At 38.0% G+C, this 21,548-nt stretch overlaps 1 long non-coding RNA gene across 2 annotated transcripts; it reads right to left on the bottom strand.

The window, feature by feature from the left end:
- Positions 1-359: 359 nt before the first annotated feature.
- On the bottom strand, positions 360-14,526 carry LOC111926103 (uncharacterized). Of its 2 annotated transcripts, none has more exons than XR_015282783.1 (4): positions 14,335-14,526; positions 13,879-13,955; positions 13,148-13,214; positions 360-2,897 (listed from the first exon to the last, which is right to left on the bottom strand). It is a non-coding gene; the product is annotated as an uncharacterized LOC111926103 (long non-coding RNA). The 2 variants fall into 2 exon arrangements; XR_015282782.1 differs by lacking the exon at positions 14,335-14,526 and adding an exon at positions 14,044-14,230.
- Between the last annotated feature and the right edge of the window lie 7,022 nt (positions 14,527-21,548).

The raw sequence follows: 21,548 nt of genomic DNA, 5'->3' as shown, positions 1-21,548 counted from the left end.
ATGAAAGGCTCAGCTCTGTGGTAGATCTGTCTATATCATGGCCAGGTTGAGCTGCTTTGAAGGGGAGAGGTGTAAACAGTGATGTTCATACACAGAAGAATGGAGGATCAGATAAACAGCACATGTTCAATTGCTCACAAGGCTGTCATACAAAGCTGAAGATGACACATTACTTGTTTTGAATTCTCAGAGTCAGGATCTCTCTTTCTGACTAAACCCTACCTAAGCTTCCTGTTCCTCACACTTACTCCCTTTGTGAAATCTAGTCATAATACCTAAAGACAAAAGTTTTAGGACTCAGAATAAAGTCTTTTTTTTTTTTTTTTTTTTTTTTTTAAATGAAATGTATAAAAGCAGAATTTTTCTCATTTGTTGTCTGTCAGTAATTGTTATTTAAACTCATTCCATTTACATGTAAAAAAATATTATGTCTACAAACTCCAGCTGGACTTGGAAGATCATTGCCATTTGTACCCTATCAACATTTATGAGTGATTCAGAGCTCCACTTAGCCCCTTGGATACAATCAAGTTGTTTTTGATTAAGAGATGAGATTTTCCACTACTTTCCATAGACTTCTGCAGATATAATTGTCTGGAACTTAGCAAACTGTTCAGCTAAGGGATCGTTCAAAAATCCATCTCCATCTTTCTTAGGTGTATTGTCTTGCCAACGTTAAGATAATGGTATATGCTGTTTGAAATCTATGTCTCATCCTATTAATGAATTTAGAAGACAAAAGCAGTTAAACTGAAGCTAATGAAAATGCATTGCTTCACACCACCTGAAAAGGTGGATCACAATTTTCACTAACTCTAAATACAAGTGCACAAAATTTCTAGTGTGTTATAACTGATGCAAAATATTATTTTGTGAAGTTGAAAAGAAACCTGGCTTTTTCTTCATGTTGGGGTCTTTTTTGTGTGCTAATGTATTTCCTTACATTCACCATTATTCTGATTTTGTGAAAAAATAGAAATATTTTATAATTTTTAATTTAAAAAGAAATCAGATATAAGGGAGCATCACAATGGTTCCAAAAGTACTTTTACAGAATTCATTCTCAGCATATGAAGCCAGAGAGGTAACTCAATCTATCATGCTGAGATAACCATCTAAATAATCCAGTGTGGTACTGAAAGAGGTAAACAAATCTTGATAGCGGACAGGTGGTACAAAACCATGGCAACAGAAGGTCCGGACAATGTGGTACAAATGCAAACAGAACTCTCCATATGTATTGTTTTGTCCTCTGCTTAATATAAAATTGTACTTTAGTTCCAGAGTATTTAAAATTTAAATTAATTTGTTCACACTTGCCATGTCACCTCTCCATTCTTTGCACCTGTCTCCCTCTCGCCTTCCAGTTTTGGTCAACATTTGTTGATGAAGTGCTCAGTCTCCAGCCATGACCTCAGACTGTGTACATATTTCCCTACAGAAAGTCCTATCCCTGCATTTTCTCCCACCAGATCTGCCTGTGTGTTGCCAAGGTGGGTGGGAGGCTCCTAGATTTTTATTCACGTGCCCCATATAATCAACATAGAGTGAGTAGTGCCAGCAAAGACTTCTAGAGGAAAATCTTGTCCTCCTCAGTCCATCTAGTGAATTGATGATCTGGCAGCTCTCAAAGTTATGTACTTTACACCAATTCTATCAGGATTTTAGGCAGTTATGTCTAAAGGACTGTTTCATTAGAATTTTAAATTTTATATGCAAACTGTCTGTCTTAGGCTGCATTTACATTAGCACATTGGTTCAGAGAAGTTGTGCATTCTTGAAATAGTAACTCTCTCAGTCATCCCCACTTATTGCACACAGGCTGAATTCACAGAAAGGTTTTAGTGTTTACAACCAAATCCCTTCTAGGGCTGTGCTATAGTGCACAGCAAACATCCCTCAGGGGGATATGGCAGTCTCAAACAGCTATCAGTTCTTTAGTGAGCTCAGAAACATATTCATTGTAGAGGTGTTCAGTCCAGAACACCATATTAAATCTAGAGTGAAGTAAGATGCCCAAACTATGTACAAAACAAGGATCTCATATTGATTGTTTTAATCTATGTATTCCAAATTAAATTATTTTATGTGGATGTAGTCATACCTGTACACTGATTGAACTTAGACTTTCCTGCCCCCAGGTACTTCACTACTTCTGCTTTTCTTCCATTGTTTCAACTTGGAGTGCACTTTCCTTGACATTACCTCTCCTGTAATACCACTCCGCTATATTTTTCCCATGCAGAATCTTTCTGTTTTAGTAATTCAGTATATTAACAATTACCCAGCATATCTTTGTCTAGCAACAAAAGTGAGTGTAGCTGTCTACAACTGAGCAATTGTCAAGGCTCTTCTTATAGTCAATAGAAAGAAATAGGCACTTTCAGGGTACGATTCATCTTAACCTAAAGTAGACACTGAATATGGGTCAGATGTGTCTACTTCTCCCTGTTGATGATACAGAACGCCCGGTGTGACTGGATCAGATTTGGATCTCCACACTGCAGCCATCTATGATCTGCTGTTTTCCAGGCTGTCTTCTATCTTTTCTGGCTTGATTTTCATTTAATAGAGTGACGTAAAAGCCTGGTGATCTGGATGAAAGTAGATTAAACAAGGGCAATCAGGTACATGTTTTTCTGTGGAGAAGCAGGAGACTTGTACCCTGAGGAGTGTGCTTCCGAACATGTTTTCTGCAGCAGGAGAATTGGTGGGTTATTTTCCAACTGATGTATATGCTAGATGACATCTGTGTTAGCTTCTTCTGTCTGATTCAGATCAGAGGAGGAACAGCTCATGCTTGCTTTGTATCAGTCTCAGATGAAGCAACAAGCAGCAGCATTTATATCTCACCTAGCTTCAGTCCTGACACCTTCCAAGATGAGCTGACTGTTCAACTGTGTGAATAGATAGATTAAATCAGTTAAAGTAATCAGCAAACATTGCAGTAATCACCGAAAATCAGAGTATTCACCTCTTGAGGAAAGGGAATTACTTCAGATTTACCCAAAGGTGATCCCGGGCACTGTTTGGATGCAACTATGTGTCTGTCTAGGAAATGAGAATTGTGAAGAGTATGGGGATTTGGTTTCACATGCAGATTGCGTTTACAAGGCATGTTGAGTATTTAAGTATTTAATAACAAAGCAATTAGTTATTTACACAGAGGACAATAAGACTCCTTTGGAAATATCCATCTCATTGCCATTAAAAGCAAATGAAGTGATTATGAACAGTGTAACCACAATTAACTGATTAAATCCACAGTCTTCTCTATACCAGACCTGCTTTTCAATATGACTTTTATGATTAAAAAAAAAATAGGCTTGTACATGGTGGCGCATACCTAAGCCTTCTGAGCATAAGTGAAATTTTTAATTAAAAATGTATGTTTCAAGACAAACAGCTTTCTCAAATATAGGATAATGAAAGAATATGAATGCTGACAGAGGTGTAGAGCTCACAAAAGTGGCTTTAGGGAGAGGGGGAGGTAATAGGATGCCAGACAATGATTAAGTATTTGAATATTATAAAAATAATTTATTATAAAGATACTCCCTTTCTACACATATGATTGTAATTTTGCTGCCAAACAAAAGATAGTCAGCAAATTTCAAATTATAGGAAGTAGAAGGGAGAAAGCTGCTAAGTAACTCTTTCTTGGAGATTTGAAAATATTGAAAATACTACATTATACATGCCCAAAATTCTTCAGAATGAAATAAATTAGAAGATCTATAATCACATGATGAGTAACCTGTAGGGAATTTTGACTAAAATGGAGGCTGGATTATGTAAGGGCCTCTCTTTCAGACACCGATTATGGTTTTGGCCAAACAGTAGGGTATTTAGATTCCCAGGTTCTCTAGTGTAGTTTCCATGTTATGCATTAAAAGTTTGGGTGGGTTTTTTTGTTCCAATGTATTTTGGTGTGAATAACTGCAATTCATTTTCCTGAAAAAGGCAGCTAGGGAGAAATATATTTTATGGGTTTTGAATAAAGGCAAAGAATTCCATTTTCAATATCTAAATACTCCCTCTCCCCCAATTTTTCAAATATTGTATTTCTTAAAAAAAAAAATAGATGTTGACACATTTAGTTATACAGAACACTAGCTGAATATTGAAGGAGTCTTATTCATGAAATACTTATTTTTTTCAGATCTTATTGTATATTTTAGTATAGTTCACAATCTAAATAAAGATACAGAGTTTTAAAGGTATTAAAAACTAGCAAGACATCAAACTTGTCAATAGGAAGACTGAGAAATACATTCTAAGTCATCTGCAGAGAAAATAAAGTTTCAAAGGTAAGATTTTTTCAATATGTATACTGTATATAACATATATATATAGAAAAGTATAATAGAAATTTTTTTTCACTCTATAAAAAAAGGAGAGTTTTGTGATAGATTTGCATAAGAGCTACAAAACTAAATAAATACATTTCACAGAAAAGAATCATGAAATCTATGAATGAAATATGCAAGATGAGAAAAACCTACTTTCTGACAATGCAGGATGTATTTTGCTAGTATATTTTTCATGCATCAGTCACTCTTTTGAATTTTACTAGCAGTGGTACTAGAGATTGCCTGAAACTTAAAAGTTTTAAAAAAATTAGAATAGTTAATAGCAGATTGTTTGGGATATCTGATAAAATAATAAAACTGTTCAGGCTCCCTCTGCATGTAAAGCAGGCCTGAATTCTGCAACAAAGTGAAATACTTAAGTGGATTTTCAAAATGTGTGTCACGAGAATTGATATTGGTTGAGGAATGAGAGGTTTAGAAATATTCAGCTGAAGAGCAGTTAGTCTTGTTTTCTGATAAGCTGTCAGAAAACAGCTTTATATTTTGAGCTTGGATGGGCCTAATAGTTTAGTCACCATGTCAAGCATCAGTAAAACTTCATTCTGTCAGCAGTAGACTTGCAGTGTGCCACTACATTTTAAAATGAAGAGTTGGCGTGAACTCTGTAAACCATAACCTCAGGCTCTTCCTGGAACTGTGATACACCCACGCCATGCAGCCTTCGCTGAATATCGTGTTAACACTCCTCCCCCATGCACGGCTGTTGTACTGTATGTGAACAGCAACAGTCAAATATAAGACTAAGAACCAGCTGCACCCTATTATTCCGTTCACTTTCAGATTTGCATACTTACCAAATATTCCCTCAGTGGGATATTTGTTATTTCTAGTATTTTACTTAGCACCAGTACAGAATTTCTCACTAAAATAGGTTTTTATCAAAAAGGACGTTTATTTCTTGAAAAAGCATTGGATCACAGAAATATATTACTTCCAATGAATTTCCACTAAAGCACAAGGGAATTTGGCTTAGAATTTCAGAGACTAAAGTTTTAAGGCAGCTCCATCATGTGCACTGGTTTAAGTTTGGGAATATCAAAACTTCCAAGGAACAGTCATACAGAATTGAGAACCAGAATCTTAGAAGTCCCATGCTAAAATTTGAAAAAAATATAGTAAACTTGGGACCTCATTCTCTGCTTCATCTTAAGGAAAGAAAATCCTTTGTTTGAAAGACCTCTACTTCTAGACCAGGAAAAAACACATTTTCTGACTGATATGGCATAAAATGAAATCAAAAATGTTGCTAAAATCCCTCAGACTCTACCCTGGGGGTGATGAAGTTTGCTAGATTACATAGTTCACAACACTACAGCAGTACAGTAAGTTACATTTTAAAGTAAAGGCACTTCCCGTAGCAAAACAATTTCTTTTTATTTCTTTCCTTCATCAGAAAAAAAAGAATCTACACATTCCTGGGATTTATCACTTTCAAGGCAAGCCTTTCAGCATTGACACCAGTGGTAGCCAGGGTTATTTCTACTTATTTCCTTTCTTTTTGGGGACTGCTAAAGACACACATACAGTGACAGACTTGGAGGTCTCCTAAGCCATCAGCCTGGACATGACACCAGCTCTTAGAGCTACCATTGCAGCTGGTAGGATTCACAACAGAACTAATCCCTGCCAGTTTATATCTGGTCAAACCCCATGGGACTTAATTTGACCACTAATATGGAGACTTTTTTCTTAGAAAGACATTGGAAAATAAAAGAGCTGGGGATAAATGAAATTCAAAGGAAGGCAACAGCAAGAAAAAATTGAATCTATGGAAGAGAAAAAGTGAGAGAAAAAGAATAAGGGGAAGAGAAAACAGGTCCCAGTGGAAAAATAAAATAGCACTGTTATGAGGTAAATCAGCTACCTGTGACTCCCTAATTGACAGGATAGTCACATCTATTCTTACAGATTATGCCTTACTTTTAAAAATGGAGTTGGACTTGATTAAGTTAATTGCTCTAGGGGCTGAAATGAATGAAGGATAAAGGTGCCTTGAGAGAAGTAAAAATAAGGATTCAGTACACTGCAGCATATATACAGAGTATGGAAAGGGCAAGAGGAGACTGCAGTAGCATCTGTAAGGGATCATACTCTGCTCCAAGTACAGTTAATAGGAAAGCTGCAGTCTCCTTGATCTGTAAGGGATCAAACACTTCTCCAAGTACTGTTAATGGGAAAGCTGCAGTCTCCCTGACTCCTTGCTAAATCCAAACCAAACCTGGCAGGAATATGGCAAAGGTAAAGGCACCGAGCTCTGTTGCATAGTCACTATGATAATATTGTAATTATATCATTGCATCAATACATCAGTGCTGCAAGACGGAGTAAGGAAATAGGAAGTGATGGGACTAGTGAAAAGGACTTCTCTTGTGCCACAAATACACTAAGGAAGCATTGCTCACCCTGAAGCAGTGTTGAAGGCCTGCAGTTTTGTGTAATCAGATCAATGTGAGTATGGCTCAAGATGTGTAGAACTCTCTAGACACTCACGCATGCATACCACACCCATGACACACTGCTGGGAATTACAGCGCCACAGGAGGCCAGCTGACTGCTTGGAGAATGGGAAATAATGGTCATCCTCCTATCTGTAGGAGCTCAGCAAACACAACCTCTTGAGGGAGGACCCATGGAAGATGCCCAGCCTGTCTGAACTACCGTGCCTCTGAGCCAGAGAGCTGCGACTGGCCTTTCCAGAGCAAGAGTCACTTCCACGGGATGACTCAGCTCCCGAAGCTGTCCCTCCTCTCTGACTGCTGAGGGAGCCCACCACCAGTTTTGGTTTATTTTTGGTAATCAGGAAAAGGTTTAGTAGAAGAACTAATCACAGAAAACTAGGTGCACAGGGTAATGATAGGCTGACTCAGTTTAAATGAAGCAAATCTATGGATCCAGTTTTTAACTCAAGAAGAAGACTGGAAAATTAAGGCAATTAGTGAGTGATGCCCACTGGACTGAAGAACTCAAAGCCTCATATGCAAGGCCAGGAATTTCTTTGTAAAATTTATGAACTTTCCTGTCATTCGTTATTCAAGAAGGATAAAACCCTGTTATATATAATATGATTGAGAAGGGATATTAGAGATAAGCAGATATTCTACAGGCAACCAAAAAAACAACTGAATACACATGTCTTGAGAGATATATTCATATAGAAGGTGAGAAATTGAAGGGACAAAATACTGCTATAGTGTCATTGAGTTACATGTAACAGCAAAAGTTAAGACAAATAACATATAAGCAAGAAAAGATAAACGAAAGAAAAAAAGAGTTCCTCATCACTGAGACTTGAGGAGAAATTAAAATTAAACAATCCAGATAAAGTACAGGTAGCAATGGAATATTTTTGTCCCAGTTGTCAATAAAATCAATGCTGAATGGGAAGAGGTGAAGAAAATAAGGCAAAGCTAAATCAAAGCATTGCAATTAAAATCATATCCCAGACAGACACAGAACTCAGAATTCAGCCTGAAGAAGTTATGGGAAGGAGCGAAAACAATCCAGAATATCCAAAGAACCGACACAAGAAATTCTCAGCCCAGTGCCAGGGATTTTTAAGGAATTGATTAAGTCAGGTAAAACATGATGAAAGACCAGCAAACAAACCAGTAATATTTAAGAAGAAAAAATTAAAATTTCATTGATAGGATCTCAGGAATGTACATTGTTTATAATGGAATTAAAAGGAAATAATAAATTTTCATGGAAATATATTGAAAATTGCATAAATGTAGTAACAATTGCCAAGAAATACGTTTTAAATTAACAGCACATTTCTTCCTTGACCTTTTATTTAAAAGAAAATTCAGTTTTAAGCTAAGATACAGCTGATGTAGCCCATCTACCTAAACATTGCCAAATCATTTAATCTTCTTTACGCTGGCCTCTAGTTAACAGAGAAGCTGAGTTCTATCTAAAATTCTACAGAAAAGAAAAAATGGAGCCATCTAGGCAACAGCAGGAGTTTGTACTGAGGGTGATATTTGTACTTTAGGGACAATATTCTTAAAGATTCTTAAAAGCTGGTGTGAAATCAAATAACTGAAAGCTTTCACAAACAGCACAAAATGTAGGAACCCACAAATTCAGTTTGTGTGCTGACATAAAACTGGGAGACACAATCATTATGAAAGAGAACTGGAGTACCACAGTAGAAAAAATATAGAAAATATTATTATTATATATTATATAATAATATAAAAATATTATATAGTATACATAACATTATATATAATATATTAATATATATTTTATATAAGATTATAATATATTGTATATTTACTAATATAAAAATCATTATTATTATATTATAGAAATTATTATTTTGACCCTGAGGTCTGAACTAATAGAAATTCATGAATTACCTAGTTAATACAACATATGGAATCTCCTGCAATTGCAGGTTCATAACAAGTATAATTCCTATAATTTAAGAGCTCTTAAATGTTAGTGACAGCAAAGAGGAAATAAAGTGTGATCATCTCAGTATTGATCAATCAAGGATTTATCTGACCTAACTTCAGATGTCTACAGCATAGACATATTTCCCCTCACCACTCAACCCAGACTGCTTTTGCAGGCAGAGGAGACAAACCAGCACTTCCAGACATTATTGATCTGACCTTTTTCAGACCTTTACTTCAGAATGAGATGAATCACTTATTTCTCTCTATTGATTATGAAAAAGGCCTAGACAAGTGCATGAGTTTGAGATGTCTACACTGTGAATACGCTTGTAATGAACTAGGTAAGCAAGGCCAATATGAGAAAGACAAATGCAATTTTCAGTTATGTTAATCTAGATCATCCTCTGAAGCAAATAATTTATTTTTTTTTTACTAATTACTATAAAAACCTTTATCTGGAATACTTTGTAAAAACCTTAGCAATTCACATTCCAAGAAGATACATTAAAGCTGTTCATAAAAAAGGGTTAATGGAATGATCTGGGAAAAGGGAAGATTGTTCGATTAGCAAAACACAGCCTAGGATGAAATGTGATTGCTCTCTCCAAAGAAATAGTGATGGTGATAGCCAGCAAGGGAGATTATGCTGCTGAAGCTAAAGCCTATGGGTACCAATACAATTGGACAGCTTGGTTCATTCCTTTCTTCTTTTGTGCTCATTGCCTCCTCATCTGCTTATTTACTTCCAGGACCTCCTTGGGAAGAAATGAACCAGTTCCCACCAAAACACAATGTGGGAACTCTGAAGCATTCTCAGCACATTTATGCCACAACCCAGAGCATGCAACATCTACTATTTCATGCTATGGAAACGCTAATCTGTGGGCTGCAACACTGTCCTCACATTTTTAAATATGATGAACCAAGCCACCCCCACAGATAAAAACAGTCATGTTTTAGACATAACCATATGGACTATAGGGTGTAGATTAGGTTCATCTGCTCCTTTGCTCTACAGAGGACTTGCCTGGAATATCAGCCAGTCTGTGTTACTTGGGCCAGGGGACTGGAGATCATTCTGTCAGGTGGGTGTGCTGAGAAGCATAGCTGGAGCTGGTGTTCTATGTAGGTGGCTATACCAGGGCCACAGCAATAGCAAGGCCATGAAGAGGTTAATGAAGGAAATTATATAATTTCTAACCATCACAAGAAGGAAGCAAAGGAACAGCTTTCCCATTGTTGTGTGGACAAGGAATAAAAAGAAGCTTCAAAAAGAAGCTGATGTGTTTTGTGATGCCTCCTACAGCAGAGAATGATTTTTAGGCTAGGCCCAAGATGTCATATCCTTGCTCATGAAATACATGTACTCTAGAAGTTACTACTTGTATCTTACTAGCTGGTATTTTCCAAATGTTTCAGTGGAATTAATCAAGTACAAAATGGAGTCTGATTTACCTTTGCAATGATGTGTGGCTTTGAATCCTGTTTTCCTATATACTGTGTTCTCATTTGCTAGAAAGTTTTACAAAGAGTAGTCTCTCTTTTTTTTTAATGTGAAGAGCCGTCTGAGAGTTTCAAAGAGTCTCAAAAGCCAAGAAATCAGCCCTCACCTAATTAAGAGCTCATTTACTCCAAACAGAATTGCTACAGTGAGCTACAGACTGTTTCTGATCTGCTAGGAAAACACCTTTTCTGATGATGCCAGATGAAATACCATACACAAGACTTTTTTCAAGCAGATATACTTGGTCCTCTTTTAACTATAATGAAGATAAAAGCTCTGCCTGCAGACAGATTTTCTGAATATCTAACCATATGCACTTGTCTACATCTATATATACACAGAGACACACATATATATGCTATATTAGCAGTCCTTGAAGTAAATTAGTGAAAAAAACATGGTTTTCTTCCTTTTTTCTTTTGGTTCCTTTTTATACTTCCTTTTCATTATTCCTTTTTTAATTTGATTTCTTAGCCATGTTTCTTTCCACCCCAGTGTAAGGAGGTACTTAAGCAACACACTTAACACTATAAAACTATTTAGCATATAGAGAGAGCACATACTTGTGCATGAATGCATGTCCCTAAACACACACAGAATTTCACATTTTCCAGTTCCTTAACAGCAGCTCTCCTTCCCGTCTCTCTTGCCACCAGTGACATTGTTCTTCACATATTCCCACCAAAGCCATCTGATGGGTTTACATAACATGGAAGTATGGCTTTCCCTGCTCACGCTGCAGCTCACTGAATATCCAGCTTGACAATCACAAGAATCATCTAAGGCTTTGGGCTGAAATTGGTGTCCCAATGCCTTGCATTTATTGTTTGTAATGAATACTGTCTGGGATTTACCTGCAATTGTCACGGACAAGCTACTATTAATGAAATCTGAGCTAGTGTTAAAAAGGAGAGGACTCCCTTAGTTTGTTTATCACCTCATTAGCAAAATTAATTAGCAAAAACACTTCACCATGACAATCACAAATGAATCCCCAGGTTACCCACCTGTAGATTTTAGGATTAAACCTTTTCAGGAAGGACTATTTTCTCCAGAATCTGAAGTTAACTCAGGCACAAACCCCTTTCAGGTTTTAATTGTCCATGTGCTCACGAGGATATAAAGAAGCTTTGAAAATAAATGCAAGTGCTTGATGTATTCACTACCTGCAATAATTTGCAGATCTTCTTCAGAATTGTGTATTTCAAGCACAAGGATAACATTCAGCAGTATAAAGTCTTCAGGAATGATTAAATTCTAAATTTTGTACTTAGAAAAATATTTACAATCCTCTACTGAATAAACAATAGTGTGATGCTAAACCCACAAAACCAGAGTAAAAATATATAGATTTGGGATCCTCTGGGCACCCTTAAAAGCAAAGCATAATTGCATTAATAAAATGAAAAGGAAATTTGAAAGTAGAGTCAAAACTCACACAGTAATAATACCAAACAAAAATGTGTTAATTAAATGCCAAATCAAATTGGTGCATTTTTAAACAAGATTTTAGGTCTTGCAATGATTTGCTTACTCTGCTTAACAAAAGGAAAGGAGTTTCACAGCATGGGAGCTGAGAAGAGAAACACTCTAAAACCGACGATCTATTTAACAAACAGAGCTGAGAAAAGAGGTTTTATTTGGCTAATAAATAGGTATTGTTTCCATTAAGTACTGGTGAATGTGCACCAGAAAGAAAGAGAAAGTATTTCAGTTTTACTATCTTATTTCCAGCCCCTTGCCATTCTGTTCTGTTCCAAAAAATTTGGCAGCTGCTAAGCAGCCAGCAAATACAAGTGAGTGACGTTCCAGAGAACGGGATGACCTTGCCACCAGTAAATCCATGTGGACAGGTTGGAAGAAAGCTCATGTCTACAGGGCAAGACAGACAGATGACAGTTTTTTCCCAGGGTAAGACAACTCACTTGGTGGACACAACAGACAATCTGGCCACTGCATCTGTAATCCAGATGGTCATTAGTATTTGAGAATGGCTCACTATTACTGAGCCCAGTCTAGTTCATTTAATGTAGATGACCTTCTTTGCTTCACCTCCAAACCAGACAGTCGCTTTTTGCCTAGAGGACCCCCAGCTTTAAATATGATGAGCATTAAAGAACACGACTGCATGCAGACCCAGGCATTTAATATGAACTGGTATTTGTGCAGTTTATAAAATATACATCAGGAATAATACACTGTATTTTCAGACATACTAACACACTCCATGGCAAGTTTCCTATGTGCATAATTTGGGTTATTATGCATAATAGCAAGGGTTTTTGTTTTGCTTTGATTTTTGTGAAACCGTTTGAAGTTCAGATTTTCGATAGATAAACATGGGCAGAGTTTCTCTAAGATTATCAGCTGAAAAGCAGAATCCTAAAGTTCTACTTTAAAAAGCGTGCAGAATGCTTTTTCAGTGCTGTTTCAGAGGACTAAAATAAAATATGAAAAGACTGGATGGAAAACAGAACGCAGCCTTTTCTTGGTGTTTTGATAATTACTATTTGAAATTAAAATAGTTATTATGTTTTGGGCAAATAATGCATTGTTGGAAGACTTGGGAAGGGGTTAAACAAAATTTACCCCAACCTGACTCCTTCATAATTTTCTTTGTATGTAGGTAAGTAGAAATACAATTTGGAGACTAAAAATCTGAAATACTTTTTTTTGTTTTCTACTGATTTTACAGTTCACCTGAGCACTAAAAGTATTTCAGCAGATTTGAGTGTACCCTCGACACACATTCTTTAATTCTGTAAGTATTTATGCATGTTTTTCTCCATCATTGAGATGGGAGATTTTAAAAAGAAAAATAGTTGTAACTGTGTCTGTGCTTACAATTTACAGTGCAGACTTACCAGAGAGAAGTTGCAGAGGTCTTGAAGGTGTAATTCATCTGAAGAACCAGGTGGCACTTACAGTGTCCTACAATGGATATCCAAAAATTGAAATCCTGTGTTTGCCATTTATTTTAAAAGTGCTGCTTACTGAATTGAAGTGAAACACCATATTGTGGTTACAACTCTTGTGAAGAATAGGATCAATTAGTTTTCAGTTCTTAGAGATTTTCAGGATGACTTGGGACAGGTGTCATAAGATATTGAAAGATATTTTTGTGATTAAGATTTACAGTGGATTTACATAGAATTCGAGCGACCTAGACAACTACGATGTATCTCCAAGGATGTATTTAGGCTGATTACAAAGGTTTAAGACTGACTTTAAGAACTATAAAACTTCAGCCATTTGGATTATATGAGAAGTGGGTAAATGCCACATTGTTTGCATGAGAAGGGTATAAACTCTCTGCTGCATGCCTAGCTGTGATGACTGCTCCACTTTGTTTTACTGAATGGCAGCAGTGACACACAGGCAGCCGGAATACTGAAACAGCTCTGCTATCTGATCCAGCCACACCTTTGAAAATGACACAAAGCATCATATTTAGCCCAAAATCAAGCTAGTGCTAGTCCTCTCAATCTTAAACAATTGATTTTTATCCAGAAAATTGGTCTGGATCACTCTCTGGTCACTCTCTTCTATCTAGAGATTTAAAATTACTTCTGTCCCTACCCAGAATAAATCTCACCTGATTATACACTGGTCCTGCTCTGTCCTTCCTGTTGAAAGTGGGCCACTGTCCAAAGGCATGAAAGATTCACGGTACTGGAGAGAGGAAGAAGAAATAAAATGGGTCTGGATTTATAGCCCATTGCTGGGAAAAACCTGGAAATGAAGTGTCCTAAGTTCTAACATTCATTCTTTCAGGGATGGCAGGGATGGCAAATGTTTTATCTAGTAGGTCTTTGGATGCTTGAATAGTGTTGTATGAAGTCTGAGTGCAGCTACATATCACAGTTACCCCCCTCTACGAAGCAAGAACACTTCCCTTCTCCTGCCCTTTATCCCTCCTGACATATTAACTTTTTCCAAATGGGAACATTCAGGCAAGAACAGCTCTCTGTAAAACCCATGTGGAAAGAGTTCCATGTAATGAGGCCTGGTCTTTGCCAGACACCTTTTTCTCAGCTGCAGACTCACTTACCACTCCATTTGATGTCCTAGAACAAAACCTCTTCATATACCTAATATCTGTTCTAGAAAAAAAATAAAAAATAAAAAAAAAGAGGAAAGAAGCAGCCAGAAAATCCGGCCTGTGGTTACCTACTGTGCTGCTAGGCGTGTGTGCAGCAGCACAGCTGCCACCTCCCCGCGTCAGCTGGGCTCATTGTCAGGCACCAATGGCCCGGGAGGCACAGCTGATGTTTGTGTCCTGCACAGATGGGCTCTTCCCTTCCTGCCCTGGTGTTTGCTGGAGTCCCGAGCTGGGGCTGCTGCGGGGAGCAGCTGAACCATCCTGTCCCCCAGCCATCCTCGTCCTCCGCCACCCTTCTCCGGTGCCCTTCAGCTGGGGAACTCTGCTGCCTTTCTCCACCGGACACTGGCAGTGTAGGGTGACCTCTGCAGCCTTGAATTGCTTTGCAGCAGACACCAAAAGCCCTTTTGCATTCTTACAAGGTCAGTTCAGAAGCCAGCAGCAGCAAGAAAAGGACGTTCCCCAGCTGTCAGTTCCATATAGTAAAAAACCCCACAACGGTTATAAAAATGAGAGAAGCCCAACACCGATGGATTTCATTTCACTTTCCTTTACATCCCTGACTCCTGCCAGCATTTCTGGAGTTTCAAGAGGGGGAGCTAGTTAGCTAACAGAGTACAGGCTGTTAGAGAAACTTCCCTTGGCAGCAGCCCACAGCTTTCAGATTTTAAGCGGAGCAGAATGAAAACGGAGTTCACAGCTTCAGCTCATCCCCAAGAAGCACTTTGTACAGCATTGCTGCTCCTGCTTTCCCCATAAACCTAACTGATTATTGAAGATATCACATAGACACAGCAAGAAAGCTGATTATGTCTTGACAAGCGAAAAAACATAAACAGAATTTTTAATCATGAAACTCACAAATGAGCTTGTAAAAAGCTTACGAATGTATAATATACAGATCTAAATAACCAAGGGAATATAACCTTACGCACAGAATGACCTGTGACTGAAATTTTTGCTTCAAAGACACAGTACAGAATTTTTGCATTTTAACACAGTACAGAATTTCACATAAGAAATGTCAGGGAATGAAAGTCACTCATATGCCTTCAGACAAGAACTTCTCTTCTACCAAAATGAAAGACATTCTTTTGTCCTTAAGAAACATGGAGAAGTCCTAGGCCTTTGCAGACTCTTGTACCAGTTAGCTCATTATGTGGAACAGCAAGTAACTTTTACAGCTCTTTCTGTCTCTGAGTTTTCATAAAAAAAAGCTCAAACATAGTCCCTTTGTGTGGTTTATCTCTCCATTTGTTATTCTTCTTCCTTAGTTACACACTCCCCACCCACGCACACACCTGTGTGCTCATCTGCCTTAGGAGGTGCTGTCAGTGGCAGAGCCCTGACTGCTGCTCCCTGGGCAAACACAAAAAAGCATGCAGCACGGGCCAAGGGCTGCTGAAACCCCTGTAAGAGCTTGCTGTCAAATAGCACACAAGCTTTTGTGCAAGATCACTCTTTTACTGTGCCCTTTTTTTCCTTAGATATACTCTTCTCATTGAAAACAATGCAGTAAAATTGCACTGTAAACCTCAATGGCTGGAAGCCACCAGCAGGCTACAAGTGTTATGCTGCATTTGCCCCATCCAACTCTATCAAGCCAGGCAGTTCAAATGGCAAATGACTTCTATAAACCCTTTTTCCCACCAAGGTCTTGTTCTAAACATTTAGGCCTGGCAACAGTGGAGATGTAAAAGGCTCACACTGTGCTCTGAAAGTCACACATGGCAACTCTTGTCTTAAATTCAGATTTATTTCTTGTTCTTGCTACAAAGTGATACCATGACAGGTCAGGTCCCACTACATGTAAGTGTTGTCATACACTGATCCCTCTCCTCTACATTCCATTTCTGACTAGTTTTTCTAAATACTCTTTCATGGCCAATATCTTTTGCTGTGCTGAAGCACGTAGCAAATCACAATGCTGTCAATGTTCCTCCACATTTCTGCAAGGAAAATATCCCACAACTGATACATTAACTCTTGTCTTTTGTAATACTATTTTCCATGAGAGGAAAAATATTTTGTTCAATGGCAAAACTGACAGTACTTATGTGTGTCTCATGATAAGAAGGAAATGTTGAAATCAGTAGAATTACTGCCATTGATTTCTTTCAAGTCTTGACTTGGAATTATAAACCTATTAGGGATTATAAGGAAAGTCACAGAAAACTGTGATATCATTCTCTAGAAACACAAATTCATTTTTCTTTCATACTTGCATTATTTTATTTTTTCCTTTCCTTTCTATGTTTTATGTTGTACTTTCTGCTTTGTGTGTCACCTGCTTTACATATGAACCTTCCTCACTTAGACACGTCAAAAGAGAGTAAGAGCTGATTGTTACTCAACAAATAATATTTTTATGTTTCCCAACAAATTCCACAAAGTAGATCAGTTCAGAACAATCTGGCCAAGGCTGGCCACCAGAGTCACTGGATCCTAAATACCTTTGGGGCTCTCAACTGAAAGCATGAAAGGTGAAGAAGTTTCCATTCTTCCATTGCTCTGTGGTTGATTTGCAAATGTTAGTCACTAGTGAAACATTTTAATAATAGGAAATGTGGGGTAGTATATGATATCTCTGAAAACAGCAGTAAAGCAAGAGTAATTTAAATAAATAACATAGTAAAACAAAATAAATATTATTCATTTTTAAAGTGTTTTACCTTCTGCATTTTATTCTTGGAGACATAGAACTAATTTTTATGTTCACTTAGGGTACTCAGTGATAAATGTCTATTAAGGGATCATGATTTGTTGCAGACTTGGCAGATGCAAAACCACTGATGCAATTTTATTTGGTCATAATGCTTAAGCATGAGAGTGCTTGGCTCTCCTAGTGGACTGAACACAATCCTGCTCTTCTGTCTGCGAATGCAATGTGCGATTGTATCGCTGTCCATGGGCACTTGTGAAGGGCTGGAGAAAAGGCAGGGCTCTGCCTTCACCTGACAGACACCTACCAGGCAGCCAAGTGGATTCTATGACAACCTTTACTAGGCCACTGCAGGTACAGAATCAGAGGGTCACAATGACAAGATCAGAGCCAAAAGGGAAGTGTAAATCAACTCAATCTTTGCAGATCACATTGCGAGTAGATATAATTAATTTAATCCTTTTTCTACAGCAAATTGCATCACTGTGGCTGCACACCGTGGCTCACAGTTAAGAAGCAAACTCTCCCTGAGCTCTTTATGAATTTAAAATAGAGAAGCAATCGGAACCACTATTGTCTAAAATTTTTCTGAACTAGAATTTAATATTGCTCTTACAAACAACAAGTTACAGGATTGAAACCAGTGTGTTATTTCATTCGCTGTTAAGAGTTTCTTACTTCAGGAAAATAAGGCTCTCAATTTCAGCTGAATGGTTTCTTTCAAGATATAAGATAAGGTCCATCAAATTGCATTGTTTTATAATTATTTGATAGTATTTTCTGCTTTGATGGAGGTACTTGAAATATGAAGCTAGCTGGCAGTGGGGGCAGAAACACAGTTCATCATTCATTGTTGCTATGGATGAAGACAAGAAGTCTCTAGGTTCTGCAAAAGGGCACAGTCCCTGTTCAGAATATGAAACTTCAAATGAATTAGTTTGGTGCTCAGAAGATAAAAATCTTTCAATTCTTTGGTATGAGAAAGGCATCTGAGTATCTGCTCCCAAGCCTTTCCTTCCTGTGCCTCAAATCCTTGTTCTTGCCAAATGCAGTAGTCACTGACAGGACAAGTAAAGAGTGGTGTCCTTTGTTCACAGTTTGGTGTTCGAAGGTGATGTCAGACATGGTTTCAGCAAATAAAACTGAAGAACATAGCAGGAGAAGCAAAAACATGACTTCTAGAAAGGAATGATTCTTCATTCATCTTTGGATGATTCTGTCTCTAACTTGCTACACTGAATGATTCCTGAATTGGAAGCCTGCATGGTAGTAGCCCAGGGAAAAGTGGGGGTTGATAATAAAATAAAGAGGGGAATCTCATCACTCAGTAAGACCTGGCTGGACTCATGAAGAGAAGGCTGCAGTCCTTACTCTAGTGGTTTCTCCTAGGACACTGCTGCAGGTTGTTTACTACCCCATTCCTCACTTCTGCAGCATTCACTACAAAGAGCAGATGCTATAGCACATAGTCTATTGAAGATAATTCACTTCAGCAATTCCTAAATATCTTTTCTATCTTGTCTCTGGTTAAGGTTATCTTTTACCACCACATTACCATTTTCTTCTGTGATAAAAATGAAAAGCTTAGTAGAATCTCTTAAGACATGTCAACAGAATCCTTACCTCTTTATAGAGAATTTTGTAACTCTTGTTTTCTTCCTTTTTATTTAGAGCCCATGGCTTTTACAATTATATCAGAAAGCAGCCATCAGCTGAACAGCAGTGGACTTGCTAGCTGAAGCCTATGAGCTTTGTGGGACTTGTTTATAGGGCTTGTGAATTCTGGCAAAGAGGCAGCTGTAGAGTTTCAATTAAATTAACAGATTTACACAGAGTCCTAATATCTGACCTGAACTGCTCAGTAGTAGGAAAATTACTGCATTCCTTTTTTTAATTCTTTAGTTTTCTCAGCTCTTAATAGAAGCAGGTAAGAACAACTGTTTTTAAAGTCACGGGCTACATTCCATCCTCCCACATCAATCATATCATTTCCATTGAGCATAGTTGCTCTTCAGAGCAGTTTGCTTGATCATAGAGGAGACATCTACAAAATCCAGTTTAGAAAATTCCATTGATTTGTGGTAGAACTCTCCAAAATCAGGGAGATAGGTATCATATCTAGATATCCAAACTCATCTTTACAAGTCTGGCCTTCTGAAGCCACCTTCTAGCCTCTGAGAGTTGTGAATTTGTCAGGATATCATGCCACTTAACTGTTTCACCCAGGGACCATCTTTGTATGCCAAATGTCTCCCTACAGAGCAGGGCTGCTCTCTTTAACTTTGGGATTTCTGCTACTCTGGATGAGTCATGATCCACCACAACCCTAATTATCTCATTAACATATTTCCTTTATTCTTGCCTAGCATCCACCTATTAAAGAGATGGCTGAATACCAATAAGTCAAAAGCCCACTGGCATTTTGCAGAGTCCTTCACACTGCATAGATCCTAACAAAAGCACTCTATATGCTCAAATCATTGTCTGTGTTTCAAGCTGAATAATCATAAAGAGGATGTGGGGAATAAGTCACAACATCAAGTTTGAAAGAGACCTTCAAGATCATCCATTCCATCAACCCAGCACCACCAAAATCACCCTTAAATCATATTTCCAAATGCCACATTCAGATGCTTTTTGAAAACTTCCAGAGATGGTGATTTCACCACCTTCCAGGAAAACTTATTCTAATTCTTGACCACTCCTCCAGTGCATTTTTTTTTATTTTTTTTTTTTGTATCTAATATGACCCTCCCCAGGTACAATTTTAGACCATTTCATCTCATCCTGTCACTTGAGACATGGCAGAAGAGAACAAACCTCTGCCTGTCTATAACCTCCTTTCAGGCTGTTGTGAAGAGCAAGGAGGTTCCCCCCTTCACTCCCCTTCTCCAGACAAAACAACCCCAGTTCCCTCAGCTGTTCCTTATAAGACATGTTTTCTGGACCTTTTATCAGCCTCATAGGCCACCCTTGGACACTCCAGGATGCGATGGGAGAAAGCCAGCCCTTCAGATGACACTGCTATGGTTGCTATGAGAGCAGCAGTCAGTCCCACGACACCTGCTGTGCATGGTGTATGAAAGGCTGTTAGGGGAATACCTCCTGGAGCGTGTTTGTAGGTACAGGACCACATTTCCAGCTGCCTGGGTGGCATTGTGCTAATTGCCAACTGGCTGTTGCACTATGTACACAAAAGGTGTCTTGTGACTGTCCGTCAGTGATGTCAGAACTGCGTCAATAATCTTCAGTAAATACACAAAGTTTGACTTTTATCCTTTTCCTTACAATTTCCATTACATAATACCTAAGAGACTCTCCAGGCATTGCATTTCTAAGGCGATTAGTGCATTTCTTGAGCAGCTAATGTCACTTGGCCTCTGGCTCTGTGCCTCAAAGCTCCAAAGCTGGTGCAAGTGTTAACCCTCCAAATAGCACTGCTTGTTGTGCCTGCTGCCTAATCAAACTGCTTCATATATTCCTTCTGTGTAAATTGCTTTAGTGTCACTCTAAACACAGGAAAATAGTGAGAATAATTACCAAAAAAGCATTTTCCCATTTATCTCCTGGTAAAGAACACAGGAAGCCTTCAAGTCAAAGTTAGCTTTGCTGAGAATTCACAATTAAAATCTTAAGTCTTCTCTGTGTGAAAAAAAATATTTATTTTCTTTCTCATAGAGTGAGATTAAATCGAGCATGTTTACTATGTCTCCTTACAGACCTTACAGGCAGATCAGAATCTGGAGCAGTAATAGTAAAACCTCAGAATGAAATAATGTGTTCACTATCTGAAGTGCTGGATGACTCTCTGTGGTAGCAGAAAACAACATATTCCGATTCACTTACTGCCAAAAATATGTACATAAAAACAATGGGACCAGCATGCTGCTTCAGCTCAGTTATAGGGAAAAGATCTGCAGTTTCCTCACTATCACAGCCACCTTTCTGCCCTGCCTTCCTGCCACAGCAAGCCTTGGGTTTGCTGTGAGTTGTCTTGTAACTGGTGACAGGTCAAGAGCTGTGAGATGAGATCCATGCTGGTTGACTTTCTGGGATGAAGAGGTCTTATTGTCACTGGTAGGAGAGATAATGGAAAACACAATGCCTCATAAAACCTCAAGTCTTTGAAAAGTGGATTTGAATGTATTTTAGTACAAGAAGGCAGCTGGGGAATTTATTAACCATTATTTTAGAAAATTGAAACTCTGCTTTATGGAGTTTTTTGTTTTTGAAGAACAAGTCAGATATGAGTTCAGTGTTCACTGAGTGTCTCCATTTTGAGCTAACAGCATAATCCCATTTCATACAAGAAATATTTTTCTCATTCTCCTAACAAATCTCTTCTAGGTCCTGTACCTGAAGTTTGAGGCTAGAGAATACAAAGAGTTCAGATGCAGAGGAATATAAATGAACATTTACTTCAAAAGATTCCTCCATAAGATATGTTCTGAAACACTGTGGCACTTTTTCCAATTTTAAAATTTTATTCCTTCTGGTTTTG

This window comes from Cyanistes caeruleus, chromosome 2 (genome assembly GCF_971803275.1).
Source record: "Cyanistes caeruleus chromosome 2, bCyaCae1.hap1.1, whole genome shotgun sequence".
Classification (NCBI taxonomy): Eukaryota; Metazoa; Chordata; class Aves; order Passeriformes; family Paridae; genus Cyanistes; species Cyanistes caeruleus.
Note: the sequence above shows the minus strand (reverse complement) of the source record. Positions and strands in the feature narration are given on the sequence as shown.